General features: G+C 37.8%; 1 protein-coding gene and 1 pseudogene across 1 annotated transcript in view; one reads left to right on the top strand and one right to left on the bottom strand.

Annotated features, from left to right (window-relative positions):
• Window positions 1–19,943, bottom strand: part of Erich1 (glutamate-rich 1) — a gene marked incomplete at its 5' end in the record, with an annotated part of 52,793,804 nt that overhangs the window by 49,668,991 nt on the left and 3,104,870 nt on the right.
• Ddx60l1 (DEXD/H-box helicase 60 like 1) overlaps window positions 1–19,943 on the top strand; it is a 112,328-nt pseudogene that overhangs the window by 24,838 nt on the left and 67,547 nt on the right. Inside the window, exons 9-15 of the transcript XR_015640290.1 lie at window positions 1,422–1,583; window positions 3,046–3,204; window positions 9,642–9,783; window positions 11,270–11,425; window positions 13,275–13,380; window positions 13,790–13,905; window positions 18,995–19,152. The product of XR_015640290.1 is annotated as a DEXD/H-box helicase 60 like 1 (transcript). The remainder of the gene's footprint in view (window positions 1–1,421; window positions 1,584–3,045; window positions 3,205–9,641; window positions 9,784–11,269; window positions 11,426–13,274; window positions 13,381–13,789; window positions 13,906–18,994; window positions 19,153–19,943) is intronic.

Raw genomic sequence — 19,943 nt, 5'->3', positions numbered from 1 at the left:
GCATAGAGATTCAAGAATGTGACGGTCTCGATATTCTGAATACCTTTCCTTATTGTTATGTCTGGGCCGTGTAGAGTGTCTTCACTTAGAGACAAGACTCATACTTTTAAACTATATCTTTTAAGTAACATCAGTGTATTTTACAGTAGTCAGGTTATGCTGATGTACACCCTTTTTGTTACTTTTCTATATTATGGCATGCACATTTTGTGACCTCATTACAATTCTTACCAGTGTTATTTTGTGGACATATGGTCATATTTCTTCAATGCCAAACATTTAAATGGTTTGAGGGTTTGCTTTTATAAATCATTCTGTTATGAACACCTTCATGCATATGTCTTTGGGCAGATTTTGGATTGTTCATTTAGTTAGTTCTTTAGAACTTAAATAAGAAATATTAGTATATTGAATGACAAATTAATGTATTGTCATATGCCCTTACCTAAACTTTTGCCTGCTTATAACCTCATTAGGAAAGCATATAAGTGTAGGTTGATGCGGTTATGCAGGTGAAGGCAGACAAGGTAAAATGAGGCCTGTCATTGGATGAGAAGGAAGGGAGGCGGGAACAGAGGTTTTAGAAGGGAGGGAGATACAGAGAGAGGTGGCGGGAGCAAGGAGGAGGTGCTGAGAGAACATGGCAGCAGATTCTCTGCGAATAGTTACAGGTTGTTATGACCATTTTTAAGGGATGGGTGTGTACAGGATTTTGTGCTGTCTAGATGGGCAAATTATATCTTATCAATTGGGTCAGAGGTTATTGTGTGGTGTGTTCTTTCATATGGAGACTTAATTGAGTTCAAGAGAGTGTGTGGTGGCGGGCCCACCATGGAATTGGGACGTGTATGCATGGCATAGTGGCAACCTGCCAAGGGAACTATGAGTGAGGACAGAGCAACTGGGCAGGGTGCTGCACTGAAACGTGGACTGCCTGGGTCAGAGGGAGCCCGGGAGAGGAAGTGAGGAACAGTAGGCACAGAAGAGGTAGTGATGTGCACCTTTTTTATTTATTACTGAAACATGAGGAGTGGCATACCTTAATTACTGAAACTGTTAATAAAGTATTAAAGGATGAAAAAGCACTTGATAACGTGAAAATAAAAAAAAACCTGCAGTTGTTATATTACTAAAGAATTTGATTTTTTTCCATGTTCTCATTATTTGTGTTTCATTAGAGAATAAGTATTTAAAGAGTCATGGATTTTCTGTTGATTTATGGGTATTTTTATGTGCATGCATTAACAGTTTTGTTAAAAAATTTAAAATATTTTATCACTCAAAATTTTCGATTGTAATTTATTTTATTTTTTTAGTGGAAATAGCTGCAGTTTCCACATCAACCCATTTCTTACTACACAATCCCTGATGAATATAGTTTTCTACATGCCATGACCTGTTACCATTGCCTACTGTGCCAGGTATCTGAAATTGTATCTTTGCTGAAGCAACTCTGGCCAGAAGGATCTGACATCCGACGTGTCTTTTGTGTCACCTCATGTTCTCTCTTCTTGGAAATGTACCACAGCTACTTAGAAAACAGAGAGAAGAGAGCATCCACAGAGACATCCGAAGTCACACAGGTGTGGTTGGTACACAGGGACACAGGTTGTTACACTGGGATACAGGTTGTCACATGGGGATACGCTATTGATTTCTACTGTTGCCTTTTATTACTTTTATCTACCATTTTCCCCATGTGGTACTGGCATTTTCTCTTGTTTATATAAACTTCAAAATAGGAAAATCCCTACAATTCCTATTATAAAGAATTATGCTATTCAATGATCTAGAGTGTTACATATAGGTCTTTCATGTAGGATCTGTATAGCCTAAGACACCCACAGGCAAGCAAAGGAGAAACTACCTATTACATGCTTTGGGCTTTTTCTGTGTACAGTACATGAAATGCTCAGAAAAGCTTTGCAAGATAGGCATTGTTATTTCTAGTCCACATTGTAAAGAACTGACTTTAGGCTTTTGAGAGTAGCAGTCCTCCAACTGAAGGTATTAAATAATAATAATGTAGACTGAATTCAGATTTATCTTGTGGAAAGTTCTCACTGACTTTAAAATATACTCTCACATTGTGGTATCTCGATGCCCTGCTAGCTGGGGAGAGACTGCTGTTCTTATGTGTCTTTATTGCAAAAAGGAACAAGAATCTGGTGGCCAGTTGAAATTTAGGTGTGAGTAAACATTTGCCTCTGCATGTGTGTGCTCATGGGCACATAGGTAAACACACAGGTGCACACACCATGCTATGTGTAATCCGAGTACTACGGAATCTCAGCTGAAGAATCCTATTAACCTTCTTGATTTCAGAAATGGACAAGGACACATTTTTAATATTTTGCTTTGCAGTATCTCCTTAAATATAATTTTTAATGAAACCTTTCTACACGATTAGACACCCTATTTTAAATCATCCCAAAATCACTATAGTAAGTCAAACTTTTCTCGTTGGAACTTCTAGCCATTAGACCCTCTCTGTCATCCTAGACATGTCCCAATGAGGTCTTCTTACTCCCCAGAATGAGCCAAAAACATTTGGCAATAGCAACAATATCCTTTTCCCACGAGGCTAAATATGTCTACTTATTTCTCCTTGTTGTCATTCTGCAGTTACACTTTTTAGCTTCATCACAAGCCTGCTGACCTCATGTTGGTAGTTCATACTATTGCCTTAGAATATAATATGTGGATAGATGAGGGTACTTATCATGTAGTCCCAACCACTCAATGTCCTGTGATTCTTTTCCTTTATCATCTGGTTTATTAGCTTAAAAACGGTGTCCCTGAAATACTGAATCATGCCACACACGTACTGCTACAAAGCCAGAAGCTTCTTTTCTCCTTTATCTCAAGCATGTTTAAATGCAGCCTAGTTTCTGGACACATGCTGACTCAATTAGAGAATGTGTGGCTGTGGAACTCTCCCAGAGACTTCCCAAGAGAGCTTGATTACAGAGTTTGTACTTCTGAAGATTGAGTGTGAAGTCTCCCAGCCTGCATTTCTCAGCTCCCCATCTTTATTTCCTTCAGAAACCAGATAATTGCTTAACCCTGAAGGACGTGGAAGACTTTTGTAAGCTACATTGCCTCAGTGTGGCTTTTCAGCTCCATTTACCTCTCTCCCAGAGAGCTCGCTCAAGATTCATCACTTCGAATTGGATTCAGGACCTCCAGACTGTCTTAAAAATGGTAAATCTAATCTTCATTCACTCATACTTCTGTTTTTACTATGTGATACATAAAAAGTACAATAACCTTTGAGACAGATTTATACAATAGTGTTAAATGTTGAGATCTTCAAAGGTCAGCTCACTTAAATCAGTCACGTGAACTACTTTTAATAACTATATTATGTAGCAATCGCCAGCATCATGACATGTATCCATGGGGGGAATTAGGGGACTACTTGGCAACATAACTTCTGATGGTGTTAGAGACTAGGAGAGGAACTCTACCCTTGAGTCTCTGAGTATGTTTCTTCTACAGCATTCTGAGAAGTGACTTAGGCATAATGAAGGCAGCTTGGCTGCATGGTGAGTGTCCCCTTGCAAAATGCTCCTGCCCAAATCTGGCATAGGAGACGTGGGGAAAATTCATGAAGTGTATTGATTTGAGTGTGAGTAAAGAAGTGATTAAGTTACATTACATTTACTTAATATTGCTTGCATTACATTTACTGTCTTAGCATAATTTGACTGGGGTTGAAAACTGAAGGTCAGGTATAGGGTACAAGAGTGATGGTTCAGTTGGTAAAGCACTTGCTTCAAAAGCCCAAGAGCCCAAACTCCTTTATTGGGATCCCTGTGCTCAGTTTGATGGTTGGCTGCAAGCATCCTCATCTGTATAAGTAAGGCTCAGGCAGAGCCTCTCAGGAGACATCCATATCAGGCTCCTGTCAACAAGTGCTTCGTGGTGTCAGCAATTGTGACTGGGTTTGGTGGCTGCATATGGGATGGATTCCCAGGTGGGGCAGTCTCTAGATGGCCTTTCCTTCAGTCCTGTTCCACTCTTTGTACCTGTATTTCCTCCCATGAGTATTTTGTTCCCTTTTCTAAGAAAGACTGAAGCATCCACATTTTGGTCTTCCTTTTTGAGCTTCATATGGTCTGTGAATTATTTGTTGGGTTTTCTGAGCTTTGGGGCTAATATTCACTTATCAGTGGGGACATACCATGTGTGTTCTTTTGTGACTGGGTTACCTCACTCAGGATGATATTTTCTAGTTCCATCCATTTGCCTAAGAATTTCATGTAGTCCTTATTTTTAATAGCTGAGTAGTACTCCATTGTATAAATGTACCACATTTTCTGTAACCATTCCTCTGTTGAAGGGCATCTGGGTTCTTTCCAGCTTCTGGCTATTATAAATAAGGCTGCTATGAACATAGTGGGACATATGTCCTTGTTATATGTTGGAGTATCTTTTGGGTATATGCCCAGGAATGGTATAGCTGGGTCCTCAGGTAGTACTATGTCCAATTTTCTGACTGACTTCCAGAGTGGTTGTACCAGTTTGCAATTCCACCAACAATGGAGAAGTGTTCATTTTTCTCCACATCCTCACCAGCATGTGTTGTCTCCTGAGTTTTTGATCTTAGCCATTCTGACTGGTGTGAAGTGGAATCTCAAGGTTGCTTTGATTTGCATTTCCCTGATGACTAAGATGTTGAACATTTCTTTAGGTGTTTCTCAGCCATTTGGTATTCCTCAGTTGAGAATTCTTTGTTTAGCTCTGTACCCCAATTTTTAATAGGATTATTTGGTTCTCTAAAATCTAACTTTTGAATTCTTTATATATGTTATATATTAGACCTCTATCAGATGTAGGATTGGAAAAGATCGTTTCCCAATCTGTTGGTTGCTGTGTTGTCCTATTAACAGTGTCTTTTGCCTTACAGAAGGCAATTTTATGAGGTCCCATTTGTCAATTCTTGATCTTAGAGCATAAGCCATTGGTGTTCTGTTCAGGAAAATTTCCCCCTATGTGTTCAAGGCTCTTGTCCACTTTCTCTTCTATTAGTTTCAGTGTATCTGGTTTTATGTGGAGGTCCTTGATCTACTTGGACTTGAGCTTTGTACAAGGAGATAAGAATGGGTCAATTTGCATTCTTCTACATGCTGATTTCCAGTTGAATCAGCACCATTTGTTGAAAATGTTGCTTTTTTATACTGGATGGTTATAGCATCTGTGTCAAAGATCAAGTGACCATAGGTTTGTGGGTTAATTTCTGGGTCTTCAATTCTATTCTATTGATCTACCTACCTGTCTCTGTACCAATACCATGCAGTTTTTATCCTGATTGCTCTGTAATACAGTTTGAGGTCAGGGATGGCGATTTCCCCCAGAAGTTCTTTAATTGTAAAAAATATTTTTCGCTAACCTGACTTTTTTGTTATTGCAAATGAACTTGCAAATTGTTCTTTCTAACTCCATGAAGAATTGAGTTGGAATTTTGATGCGGATTGCATTGAATCTGTAGATTGCTTTTGGCAAGATGGCCATTTTTACTGTATTAATCTTGCCAATCCATGAGCATGGGAGGTCTTTCCATCTTCTGAGATCTTCTTCATTTTCTTTCTTTAGAGACTTGAAGTTCTTGTCATACAGATCCTCTTGCTTGGTTAGAGTCACACGAAGTTATTTTATATTATGTGTGTGTATTGCGAAAGCTATCATTTCAGGTCATTTCTTTCTCAGTCTGTTTATCCTTCAGGTAGAGAAAGGCTACTGATTTGAGTTAATTTCATATCCTGCTACTTTGCTGGAGTTGTTCACTAGTTCTCTGGTGAAATTTTTGGGTTCACTTAAGTATACTATCATATCATCTGCAAATAGTGGTATTTTGACTTCTTTCTTTTTAATTTGTATTCCTTTGACTACTTTTTGTTGTCTAATTGCTCTGACTAGGACTTCAAGTACCATATTGAGTAGGAAGAGAGTGGGCGGCTTTCTCTAGTCCTTTAATTTAGTGGAATTGCTTCAGATTTATCTCCATTTAGTTTGATATTGGCTACTGGTTTGCTGTATATTGCTTTTAGTATGTTTAAGTATGGACTTCGAATTCCTGATCTTTCCAAGACTTATCATGAAGGGGTGTTGAATTTTTCAAATCCTTTCTCAGCCTCTAATGAGATGATAATATGTTTTTTCTTTGAGTTTGTTTATATAGTGGATTATGTGGATTTCCATATACTGAACCATTCTGCATTCTTGGGATAAAGCCTACTTGACCATGTTGCATGATCATTTTGATGTGTTCTTGGATTCGAGAATTTTATTGAGGTTTTTTTTTTTTCATGAGGGAATTTGGTCTGAAATTCTCTTTCTTTGTAAGGTCTTTGGTTGGTTAGGTATAATCATATTTGTAGCTTCAAAGATCAGATTGGGTAGTGTTCCTTTTATTTCTATCTTTTGGAAAAGTTTGAAGAATATTGGTATTATTAGGTCTTCTTTGAAGGTCTGCACTAAACCCATCTGGTTCTGGGCTTTTTTTGGTTGGGAGACTTTTTAATGACTGCTTCTATTTCTTTGGGATTATGGGGCTGTTTAGATGGTTTGGCTGATCCTGATTTAACTTTGGTACCTTGTATCTGTCTAGAAAATTGTCCATTTCTTCCAGATTTTCCATTTTTGTTGAGTATAGACTTTTGTAGTGGGAATGGATAATTTTTTGCATTTCCTCAGATTCTGTTGTTATGTCTCCCTTTTCATTTCTGATTTTATTAATTTGGATACAGTCTCTGTGCCCTCTGGTTAGTCTGGCTAAGGGTTTATCTATCTTGTTGATTTTCTCAATGAACCACCTACTGGTTCTGTTGATTCTTTGTATAGTTCTTTTTGTTTCTACTTGGTTGATTTCAGCCCTGAGTTTTATTATTTCCTGCCTTCTATTCCTCTTTCATGTATTTGCTTCTTTTTGTTCTAAAGCTTTCAGGTGTGCTGTCAAGCTGCTAGTGTATGCTTCCTCCAGTTTCTTTTTGGAGGCACTCATAGCTATGATTTTTTTCCTCTTGGCACTGCTTTCATTGTTTCCCATAAGTTTGGGTATGTTGTGCCTTCATTTTCTTTAAATTCTAAAAAGTATTTAACTTCTTTCTTTATTTCTTCCTTGTTCAACTCATCATTGAGTGAAATGTTGTTCAGCTTCCAAGCGTATATGGGCTTTCTGTTGCTTTTGTTGTTATTGAAGACCAGCATTAGTCCATTGTGCTCTGATAGGATGCATGGGATTATTTCAGTCTTCTTGTATTTGTTGAGGCCTGTTTTGTGACTGATTATATATATGGTCAATTTTTGAGAAGGTACCATGAGGTGTTGAGCAGAAGGTATATTCTTTTGTTTTAGGATCAAATGGTGTGTAGATGCAACATTTTTTTATTGGGACCATTTGCTTAGAAACTTTTTTTCAAGTCTTTTACTCTGAGGTAGTATTTGTCTTTGTCACTGAGAGGCATTTCATGTATGCAGCAAAATGCTGGGTCCTATTACACATCCAGCCTGTCGGTCTTTATCTTTTTATTGGGGGAATTGAGCCCATAGATGTTAAGAGATATTAAGGAATAGTGATTGTTTTTATTTTTGTTGTTGTTGTTGTTAGAGGTGGAATCGTGTTTTTGTGGCTCTCATCTTTTGGTTTGTTGCAAGAAGATTACTTTCTTGCTTTTTCTAGGATATAGTTTCCCTCCTTGTGTTGGAGTTTTCCATCTATTATCCTTTGTATGGCTGGATTTGTAGAAGGATATTGTGTAAATTTGGTTTTGTCATGGAATATCTTGGTTTCTCCATCTATGTTAACTGAAAGGTTTGCTGGATATAGCCCGGGCTGGCATTTGTATTCTCTAAGGATCTGTATGACATCTGCTTGGGATCTTCTAGTTTACATAGTCTCTGTAAAGAAATCTGATGTAATTCTGATAGGTCTACCTTTATGTGTTACTCGACCATTTTCCCTTACTGCTTTTAATATTCTTTCTTGGTTTTGTTCATTTGGTGTTTTGACTATTATATAATGGGAGGCATTTCTTTTCTGGTCCAATCTATTTGGAGTTCTGTAGGCTTCTTGCATGTTCATGGGCCTCTCTTTCTTTAGGTTAGAGAAATTTTCTTCTATAACTTTGCTGAAGATATTTACTGGCCCTTTAAGTTGTGAATCTTCACTCTGTTCTATACCAATTTATCCTTAGGTTTGACCTTCTCATTGTGTCTTGAATTTCCTGAAGGTTTTGGGTTAGGAGCTTTTTGCATTTTGCATTTTCTTTCACTGTTGTGTCAGTGTTTTCTTTGGTATCTTCTGTCCCTGAAATTCCCTCTTCATTCTCTTGTATTCTGTTTGTGAAACTTGCATCTGTGACTCCTGATCTCTATCCTAGGCTTTCTATCTCCAGATCTGTCTTCTTTTGTGATTTCTTTATTGTTTCTGTTTCCACTTTTAGCTCCCTTACCCCCATTGCCTCTACCTCTTTTTCCAAGAGATGGGAAGCTTCTCTAGAGTACCACTCCATCCTGAGGCATGTAGTCCCAGCATGTCTTAATATATCCACTCCCATGTATGCTAAACCAGGCCGTCCAAGTAGGGAGGGATGGGGTCTGATAGCAGGGAACAGAGACTGAGAGAGCACCCTGTTCTACTTGTTAGGAGAACCACATGAACACTTAGCTGCACATTTGCTACACATGTGTAGAGGTTTAGGTCCAACTCCTGCATGTTCTCTGTTGGTGGCTCTGAGTTAGTTGATTCAGTGTGTATTGTTGTAGTGTCCTTGACCCCTCTTAATTGCTCACTTCTATCTCACTCTTCCACAAGATTCCCAGGCTCTGCATGATGTTTGGTTGAAGGTCTCTGCATCTGCTTTTATCAGATGCATGAAGCCTCTCAGGAGATAATTGTTCTACATTCCTGTCTGTAAGCATAACAGAGTATCATTAATATTGTTAGGGCTTGACTCTCTCACATGGAATGGATCTCAATTAAGTTTTCATCAGAGGCAGAGTAGGTGAGGAGACCTCAACCAGGAGGCTCTCATTTTAACTCCGTAAACTATATAACTGAAGAAGACTTGTCTGCCGTGCCCAGAAGTGAGTACTCTTTCTGTGGCCATTCTGTCTGTGTTAAAGTGGAACATCACTGCACAAACCTAAGTCGGGTGAATAGCCATCAGTGTGGGTAGATGGGAGTATATGAGTTTGAAAGGTTTAGTACTTTCTAGAATCCTTGGCAGCCCAACTCTTGACAGCCCAAAAGTGAACTAGGAAGCCTAAGTAAAAAGGCACATTGAAAAGAAAAAGAATTTTATTTTATTTATTTATTCATTTTTTTGAGACAAGGTCTTACTGTGTAGCTGAGGTTGTTTTGAAACCGACTGTGTAATATACACTGGCCACCACCTTGTGACCTGCCTTAGTCTCTTAGGTGCTAGGATCACAGAATGGCCGCATCCACTTTAAATTCATTTTAAATCAGATTTTACTGTAATTCTTATTCAGCTTAAATGGGTTTACATTGTTAATGACAGTTATGGTAGCCGTTGCATTTGACATCATTAGGGTTATAGGGCGAATGGAGTCATTCTATATACTACTGTGGCCATAAAAGCTGTCAATAACTTTGTTTTACTTTTGATTTTCAGAAAGAGTGGTGCGAGTATTTCACCCTAAATAATGTGGATATATTTGAATTTTGGAGCCTTGATTTACTTCACGTTTCTGACTTAAGTGATGAGCCTTTGTTGAAGAATATTGCTTTTTACTATGAATATGAAAATAAAGGAGGTATCAATAAACTATATGATAAATATCACCTTTCTTTAAAGAGAAAATTCATAAAGGATTTAAAGCTTCAAAACCATTTATTTTTCTAAAAATTATTTATTTACTTTATATTCCACTATCAGTCCCCCCATTACCCCCTCATGAAGATCTCCCTCCATTCCTCCCTCTCCTTCTCCCCTAAGAAGGGGGAGCCCCTCAGGGTATTACCACTCACTACTCCTCACTGTGGAACTAAATGCATCCTCTCTCACTGAGCCTGATGAGGTAGCCCAGGTAGAGGAACGGGATCCACATGCAGGCAACAGATTCAGGCAACATACCACTCCAGTGGTTGGGGGAGGCACATAAAGATCCATATGCACATCTACTTTACATATGTGAAAGAGAGGAGGGTGGGATGGGGTGGGGTTTAGGTCCAGCCTGTGCTTGCTCCCTTTGTGATTCAAAAGCCACGAAGGGTCCAGGTTAGTTGACTCTGTTGGTCTTCCTATGGAGTACCTGTTCTCTTTGAGACCCACAATCCTTTCCCCAACTCTTCATAAGATTCCCAAGCTCCATCTAATGTTTAGCTGTGGGTCTCTGTCAAACCATTTTTTAAATGTCTGTTGTATAAATAGTAATTACTTTCCAGTTTCCCAGTCTTTGTCTGTTTAAAATTTTATTTAGTGGTAATCAGAATATAGTAATCCAAATATTTTTCAACTTAATATTATTTCGTAAGTATTTTTGTGAAAAGCATGTGTTGACATTTCACAACAGTTCATTTTTACACATGGTGTATAATGATTATTATAAAATCACTCTCATTAATAAAACATCTCACTATTATTAGATATTTAGAGATTTTTGTCTTTCCAAGAGATAACGACAATCTCTACACTTTCTTTGTGTACATTTTTTGTTGTTGTTTGAATAATTTTTCTCATGTTTTTATAGTCAATGGACAATAAGACACATTTTGAGGAACAGAACTTGAGTGTTATTGAAATGTCTTTTACATCAAGATTTGTTTCCTTTATATTATTCCATCATTATGCATTGGAATAAATTAGCTTCTTATAAACTAATGATTCTTTGCTAATTTTTATTTTAGTTTTAGTTAGTGTTACTGGGTACAAGGTTATGTGTTGTATAATATTTTTATTCTCTTAAAAAATAATTAAATCTTTACTGCTGGTTATTATTAGTTAAGACAGTTTTTAATATTAAGGTGTCAAACAGAAAAGCAAGATTGGTTTTAAGATGTGTCAGGGACATTATCTACAGAGTGATCATTTTCATTTAGATTCAGTCTGAAGCCTACTGAAAATTCCACTGTTTGCCTCATATTTCCAAGCATGGTTACTTGAGTGAAGGTGTGTGTGTGTGTGTGTGTGTGTGTGTGTGTGTGTGTGTGTGTATGTGCACGCACATTGGGAGGTACATGTATGTGGTTCTAGACATAAGTCAATGCTTCTTAATACTGAATATTTTAATTATGATCTAGGCCTGGATTTGAAAGTAGGAGATGTCATCATGAAAGAGTATATACATCTCTGGGACACTGTGTCAAAGTTAGTCAAAAAGTTTGATGTGGGAAAACCAACTCCTCTGAGAACAACAAAAGTTCATTTTATTGAAAAGACACTGTCGCCAATCAAAGGTAATTTATTGCCAACTTAATTTTGAGGAAAAAAATTTAAAGCTCCAAGTAAAAATGATTTTCTAGCATTTATGTGTTTTATATAGTTGTCATGTTCATGTGGTGGTGTGTGATTTGACTAATATTGAAAACATATTTTTCTTGTAAATAAGTTTGCCAATTTAAAAATAAAAAACAGATTTGAGTAAATTCTATTTCTAGCAATACAACCTCTGTCAACTGAAAAATTTCTTTTTATTAAAATGGTGGATGGAAGAGTCTCAGATTCTCTTATATAATGGTAGTTCCACTTACAGCAATAGTGTGGGTGACATCAGCAAGGTAACACTGGGGAAGAGGAGAACCACCTAAACCAGTTGAGAGTCCAGTGTGACTCCATACTCAGCATCTGCCTTATGTAGCAACAAAAGTAACCTGTAGATGTGCGTTGGGAGGCGGGGAAGAATGAGAACCTGAAGAATAAAAAGAAGCCAGCAATCACTTTAGAAAGCTTTTGCCTAAATCACTGCAAACCACAGATGTAAAGATTGTTGTATCTTCCCTGGAAGCAGCCACAGGAGCCAAGGCCAGAGCCAGGTGGTGATGGAACTCAGTCTTCACACCACCCAGGCTCATAAGGACATAAGTCAAAGGTTAGCTCCCCTAGACCAGCCTGTAATGAACAGAAGCGAAAAGGAGTCATACTGGGTCTGCAGCATAATAAATTACTCTTGAGTTCTCTACTTTGGAAGACAGGAGGTGGATGTGAGTTTGGAATCTTGGGATGGAGTACACACTAGTTTGGAAACATCTTTAGTGAGGAACAAGAGAGCTAGGGTATTCTCTAGTTCCTATTTTGAATTGGACTGAGTCAGGGCTATTCCCTTGCTTCTGGCTTGATCTTTGTGGATGATAAGGAGAAAAGTACTAAACTAATTTTTACAAAAGGTGTCTGGGCAAACACAGGAACAGAGAGCATCAGGAGAATTATGATTTTGTTAAATAAAGAGTATTTATTAGTCAATTATAACAGCCATTGAATGCTTCTGATCTATTTATTTTCTATCTATCTATCTATCTATCTATCTATCTATCTATCTATCTATCTATCTATCATCTATCTATCTTATCTATCTATCTATCTATCTATCATCATCTATCTATCATCTATCTATCTATCTATCTATCTATCTATCTATCTATCATCTATCTATCATCCATACATCTCTTTTTATTCATATATCTATTTATCATCTGCACATTTATCTTTTTATTCATCTATCATCTATCTGTCTTCTTATCATTTTTGTCATTTATCTATCTGTTATTGCATATGTTTGTTTATAAACCAAAAGGAAGTTCAAAAGGCTTCTGTAATAATACCAATCACATAACCTTTGTCTTTCACTCTTTTCAATTTCATTTTTTGACTCTGTGTATGTGATCTCTCAAATTGCTATCTTTAGATTCCTTATCTCTTAGTAGACAATGATGAAAGGATTAAACATTTGAAAATAAGTGCCACAGAAATTATCTATCTACTATTTATCTCCTTATCTTCTATTAATAATCTGTCATCTTCATCATCATCATGTATCTACCTTCTATCTTTTTCTGTTTAGTCACCCAGTTGCCTACTTATTTAATCTACTGACCTATTTATTTATTTGTTTGCTTGTTTGTTTATTTTCTACTATGTTCCAAAAGACTCAGTGTGGGAAATAGCTTTATGCACAGGATTGGGATTAGAATATAAAGTATAAATAAAGTAAATATAAAATGTTTTTAAATGTGAAAATTTGAAAAACAATTATTGTCTTCCTGTCTGAAAATTTCACATTTAAATTTATGGCAATTTTTGTATTTACAGAAAGTTCCCAGGAGACGATGCCAAATTTAGGTTTCATTCCAATATCATGTAATTTAGTTGATGAGTTTACTAGAGACATTTTGAAAGACTTGCCTTTCCTAAAGAGGTAAGGCCTAAATATATTTTAATAAATACCTGTTTGGAATGGATAAGTTACTTATTAAAGTTCTTTGAGAAAATCTATCCTGAATAAACTTCAGAAACATGACACATCTAAAATGGTAGATTATATGTGTAACATATTGTCTGTTGACTCTCTTTATGATATCTGTATGATTTTATTTGGATAATGAAGCACCTTACCATTATGATAAATTATTGAAACAAGGGATGGTTGAGATTGTTGGAGACATGAAGAGGTCCTGGTTCCTGAAACTTCTAATAGAACTCTCTTTGGGTTCTATCACACATGTTGTACTCCAGGAAGAGGAAAAGGAATTATGGTTTTCAAAGTTTTACAAGGTGTTGGATTTGGAGGCATGGGTTTGAAGTACATTTTTCTTTTTGTCTTATAGTGATGATCCCATTGTTACGTCACTGGTTAAGCATAAGGAATTTGATGAGCTTGTGCACTGGCATTCCCACAGACCCCTGAGTGATGATTATGACAGGACAAAGGCCACTTTTGATGGTGAGCTTGCTGATTCAGTTGAAAGAATTTAAATCTACTTCACTCTGATATTTCTTTCAAAAGGAAGTGCATTATAAACATAAATGAAAAGTTTTGAGGAAGAACAGTCAATGAGATATTCAGATGTATAACAGGGAGAATGTTAATAGAGAATTATCACTTTGTTTCCTGATAGTTGGTTGTTTATACAGAGCTTGTAGGTATGATAGGGAGAGGAATACATATGTGAACTTTGTCTCATGAGCTTGTCACTGTGTTAAGGAAAGATGGTTTATTGTTTAAGGAATCTGGATGTTCTTTGAAATCTAATATATGGAGATTAAGCTTACAGCTCTATGACTGATTTATTGCCCAGGATAAGGGCTTTATATTTTCCTACACAGTAATTCAAGGAACCAGAATATCTTAGATGGTGTTCTTCTTGGTTCTGCCTTCTTTAGCTTATTCTCAGGGTACACACTGGGAATGCTTACAGTATGTATTAAAAAACAAAAATATAAACAAAAATCAACCACCTAGAGTTTGCGCATAGAGCCCTACTCATCACTGCTGAACTATTGGATATTGAGATTCTGGAGAAAAGACAGTCATTATCTTCAGTTGTATACCATTGTTAGTTGTTCAAACCCACAGACAAACCAATAGTCATGATTAAAATGAATGGGTCATGAATCAAAACAAAAAGATATAAGTTTGGAAAAGAGACTTTTAGGAAGATGGGAGAGATAACAGAGTAAAAAGAATATAAAAGAGAATAGGGTAAATGTGGTAGTTTGAATATGCTTGGCCCAGGGTGTGGCACTATTAAGGAGTGTGTCCTTATTGGAGTAAGTGTGGTTTTGTTGGAGGAAGTTTGTCACTTTGGGGCTGAGGTTTGAGATACTTCCCTAGCTGCTGGGAAGCCAGCCTTCTGAATGTCTTCAGAACAAGATGTAGAACTCTCAACTCCTCCAGTGCCATGCCTGCTTGGATGCTGCCATGCCCCTGCCTTGAGGATAATGCACTGAACCTCTGAACCTGTAACATTTAATTGGTCAGGGTGTCTGTCTACAGCAATGGAAACCCTAACTAAGAAGTTTATACCAGGAGTCAGGTATGGCTGTGATAAGCCTGACCATGTTTTTGTTTGAAGGAATGTGGATTTGGGGACTTTAGATTTGGAAAGCCATGGAATGCTTTAAGTGAGACTTAATGGTCATCCTAGTAGGACTATGGAAGACATTGGTGCTGAGGGTGATTTGAACTCTGGAGATCATCCTTATGATATTTTGGTGAAAAATGTTGCTGCTTCTGCCCCTGTCTGAAGAGTCTGTCTGAGACTAAGGTGAAGAGTCTCAGATTAATTGCATGGACAAAGGATGTCTCACAAATGCCCAGAATAGACTTTGTTTTCTGGTTTACTCTCATGAAAAACATTTTGATCAAGTACAGCAAGCTTAAAACGAGAAAGTACAAAATGTATTGTTCAAGTAATAAAGGGGCACCAGGAAGTAAAATTGAACTGAATCCCATGTTCAAGGAGATAAACAGATTAAGGGAGTGGTGATCTCGGGGCAGGATCCCACCCAGCTGAGCTTATTGTTCGTGTTTTCAGTTGAACAAGGAATAGTTATATCATGTCAGGTGTTATCACCTGGTTATTGTTTTCATTTGGAATGAACTACAATCCAGAAATGGAAGGCACACTTTTAATCCAGATCTTAAGGCTGGAAGACACAGTCTTTTGATCTGGATCTTGAGGAATAGTGGCCATGAAATACCAGGACCAGCCTCAACATTGATAGGGCTTCTGAGAGAAGGGGTATCTGGAACAGAGAAAAGAATGACCGGAAGTCAAATTGGGGATCTAAGGTGGCAGCCTAGGTTCTGATGAGATGACTACCATCTCCCCCCACCCCTGTGTGTGTGTGTGTGTGTGTGTGTGTGTGTGTGTGTGTGTGTGCATTCTGCTCTCTTCTAGATAGGTTTGTTTTTTGTTTTGTTTTTCTCTTTTTTGCTATTATAAAAACTTTCTGGTTAAGACATCTGTCTCTGCTAGAAGAATTCTAAAAGCTATCTGGATAGTTCATGGGTTTTCTTACCAAAGTCAAAAACCCTGCTATAAAAAAATTATTGGATCTTCTGACCAAGTCAGAAATCTTGTTAAGAAAAAAATTCTTAAAGAGCTGTTTTGCTCTCCAGAGGTTCTCCAGACAGTTCAGCTCTTGCTAGAGAAAATTCTAAAGAACTGCTATTCTGCTATTGCCTTTCTGCTAGCTCATCTCATGCAGACCAAAAGCCCAATTTTTTATTTACATATCAGTTCAGTTATTTATTTCAGGTTCCTTTTTAATGATTTTATGAATCAGCATCCTGTGACCCCAACCCTTTGATTCTTAGGAAATAGAAAGCACACGTTTTCTTTTAAAATTGCAAAAGAATTCAGAGATCTTCCTGTCTCTGTTAAGAACAGAGGATAAACTAGCTGGGTGGGACTCTGTCCTGAAATTACCATTTCTACCACACATGGGCCTAACCTTGCTGTGTCCCAGGTTGACCTTGAACTCAGGAATCTGTCTGCTTTGTGTCTTCCTGACTTTGTATCTTTCTGACAAGTTGGCTCACTAATACAGCTGTTTTTGTTCCTTTAGATTCATGAAGCCCCCCATATAATTCATAATGCATCCTTACAGTTTTGCATAGTTGAGAAAGTATATATTTTCAAGCTCATGTGTGTATCCAGAGCTCTTTCCTATAGCCTTAAGGGCTATCCTGAAGATCCTAGTGTAGCATTTTGCTGAGACACTAGCTATACCTTTGACTCGTGGATTCACACACTGTCTGATTATCTTGGAGTCATTAATGTTAACAGCGAGGACATTCCTTGGAGGAATGTGAAAATATGTACATTATATACATTATACTAGGGGCAGGATCTGGTCACTCTGTCCCCCACCAGGGCTTTGCAAGGCTCAGTAATGAAAAGCTTAGGTCTAGCCATGCTAGTACACACCTTTAATCCCCAGAGACAATGGCAAACAGATCTCTGAGTTCAAGGCCTGCCTGGGACAGAGCAAGTTCTAGATGAAAAAAAAATTTAATCCAGACATAGTGAATCTTACTTTTATTCTCAGCCTTCAGGAGACAGAACCATGCAGATCTCTGAGCTCAAGTTCAATTTACAGAGTAAGTTCCAGGTTAGCCAAGCTTAGGCAGTAAAGGAGTTGGAAAACAGAAAGCTGGTAATAATGCAATAAAAGAAGGGGGCCAAGTTCCAGCTCCAACAAGCAGCAGAACTAGGCAGCTTTGGCCATGTGGCTTTGGCTTTAGAGTCAAGAATAGAAGGGATAACTGGGACAATTGATGGTGGTCAGCTGGAGCGAAGAAGTCAGTGGTGATTAAGAAGAGTCCAGCATCACTGAAGTGCAGTCCTCTGGGAAGTGTTTTCTGAGAGCATGAAGAAGCTCTGTTCCAGAGATTGGGAAGGTTATATGGGTGCTGCAGCTGGACTTGGTAATGTGCAAGAATCACCCAGATGGCACTGGTTTTGAAGGCATGTAGGGGTCATGGAGAGCAGCTGAGACTTGTCACTATTAGAGGCCAGAAGAGGCCATTGGTGAAGGTGAAGCCTCAGTTGCAGTTGATGGCCCAGGACTGAAGGAGTCATACAAAGAAGTTGAGGCATGGCACTGTAAAGGGAGTCTATGTGAGGCTATTGGTGAAGCCTAGTTGCAGTTGACGACCCCAGAGTTTTGGAGATGTCAGTACCATGGATGATCACCAAGAAGAGCAGCGGCAGTGGAGTGGATCAACCTGAGCTTAGAGTGCTACAGAGGGCAGAGCTGGAGAAGTGATGTGAGCCTCTTGGAGAAGCCTTGAAGATTGTGTGTGGATCCCAGACATTGGAACAAGAACATGTAAAGGCGGAGAACATGAAGATGCACAGTTTAGAATTTGCCCAGCTGTTTTTAGGTCTTGCTTTGGTCCAATATTTCCTTACTATGATGTTTTGGAATTATCATGTATATCCTGTGAAGTTGGAGGTATGTGATCTGCTTTTGGATTTTTGACTTTATATGGGATTGCAGTTAAGTGATTAAATCTCAGAAGAATTTTTGAACTTTGAACTTTTTTTTTTTTTGTTCTTTTTTTTCGGAGCTGGGGACCGAACCCAGGGCCTTGCGCTTCCTAGGCAAGCGCTCTACCACTGAGCTAAATCCCCAACCTCGAACTTTGAACTTTTAACGTTGTTGAAACTGTTATAGACTATGGAACATTTGAAGTTGGACTAAATGTACTTGCTAGGTATGACCCCCACAGACTCATGTATTTAAACAAGCCTATGGGTGCCAGGGAGTGGAATGTGTCGGTTTGAATATGACTCAGGAAACAGCACTATTAGGAGGTAAAGCCTTGGAGGAAGTGTGTTACTTTTGGGGTGGGCTTTGAGACTTTTTTCCTTGCTGCCTGGAGCCAGTCTTCTTCTGAATGCAGTCAGAGAAGGACATAGAACTCTAAGCTCCTTCTGTAGTGCCACGCCTGCCTGGATGCTGCCATGCTTCCTGCCTTGATGATAATGGGCTGAACCTCTGAATCTGTAAGGCAGCCACAACTAAATGTCTTTTATAAGACACTTGATGATGGTGTCTCTTCACAGCAATGGAAACCCTAACTAGGACAGTAAGTAATTAGAGTACAGAATATACGAATCACACAATATATGAATTGTCAGAAAGCACATTTGATCAATAAAATTAAAAAAAAAATCTTGGTATTTCTTTTGGAAGTAGGCAATGAAAACTTGTCTTGGAAGTGTTAGAGTTGCTGGGAGTTGTTGGCCAGTGGTAGAGCCCTTAACCTGCGTGCCTGGAATACTAGGTTTAATTCTATAGACAAAAAAAAGTTTAAAAAGTGTCGCTTTTGTAGATATGTTAAAAGTTATATGGATGAGATTGCCTAATTTAAGATACCTTCTCTGACAAAACTGATTATGTAACATTACTGTTCTATAATAGAATGAATACTGCCTGGGTACAGAATGATGTGAAGATTTAGAGAGATGCTACTAATAAATCATAGAAATTTTATTTACATTTTTTCTTTTTTTCAGACAAAAAAGACCCCTATTATCTTTCACGTTTGCAGAAGTATCATCGTTTTCAACGATTATATGGGAGCTCATTAGAATCAGTCACTTCAAAGATGATCACAACTGAAGGTCCTAAGCCAAAGAAGGATTGTATTAAGTCTAAGAGAACAAAGGCACATGTATGTTTCTGTCAATTTTATTATTATAAAAATCTCTCCATAGATGTCTTCCTTTCTTAGTTGTATGGCTGTACTGGTTTGAATGCGATGTCTCCTACAGCCTCAGCGTTTGAATGTGTGGCCTCAGTTGGCAGCCCAGTTGGACAGGCTCAGGAGGCAGTCCTTGCTGGAGACAGCATGTTACTGGAGGCCAGCTTTGAGCGTTTATAGAGTTGCTCTTTGAGTTGGCTCTCTGCTTGCAGTTTAAGATGTAAACTTTCGGCTTCTAGCTCCAGATGTCCTGCTTCTGCACAGCCATAATGGATCCTTATTCCTCTGGAATCATAAGCAAAAATAGCAACTTTCATCAACAAGTTATCTTGGTCATGGTGTTTTATTGCAATACCGAAAAGTAACAAACACAAAAATATTATCATACCTGCATAGAAAGTCTAATGTATAGAAATTATTATGTATAATCCTCTCTATGTAATGATATATCTGTATTTAGAGAAGCAAATAGAGTGTTAGGTGACTAAAGGTTTGGTTTAAAATTTTGCAATAACATTAAGATATAGTTTATTAGCTAATAAGAGTCAGAAGGTTTTTACAAATGTAGCAAAAATAACACGAAACACATAGGTTTCTTTGCTTGAATTACATAAAATTTCTGCATCTTTTCCAAAGTATTTAAATAATTACTGCACTGACCCTGTTTTTCAGGTGCAAAGTTAAGGTCGTTTATTTCCTTTTCCCATACAGTTTGCATCCTTTTTCCACTTACCTTACTATTATCATTTTCTGCCATTTTT

This window comes from Rattus norvegicus, chromosome 16 (assembly GCF_021556685.1).
Source record: "Rattus norvegicus strain SHRSP/BbbUtx chromosome 16, alternate assembly SHRSP_T2T, whole genome shotgun sequence".
NCBI classification, from domain to species: domain Eukaryota; kingdom Metazoa; phylum Chordata; class Mammalia; order Rodentia; family Muridae; genus Rattus; species Rattus norvegicus.
This window is presented reverse-complemented; position numbering and strand designations above follow the sequence as displayed.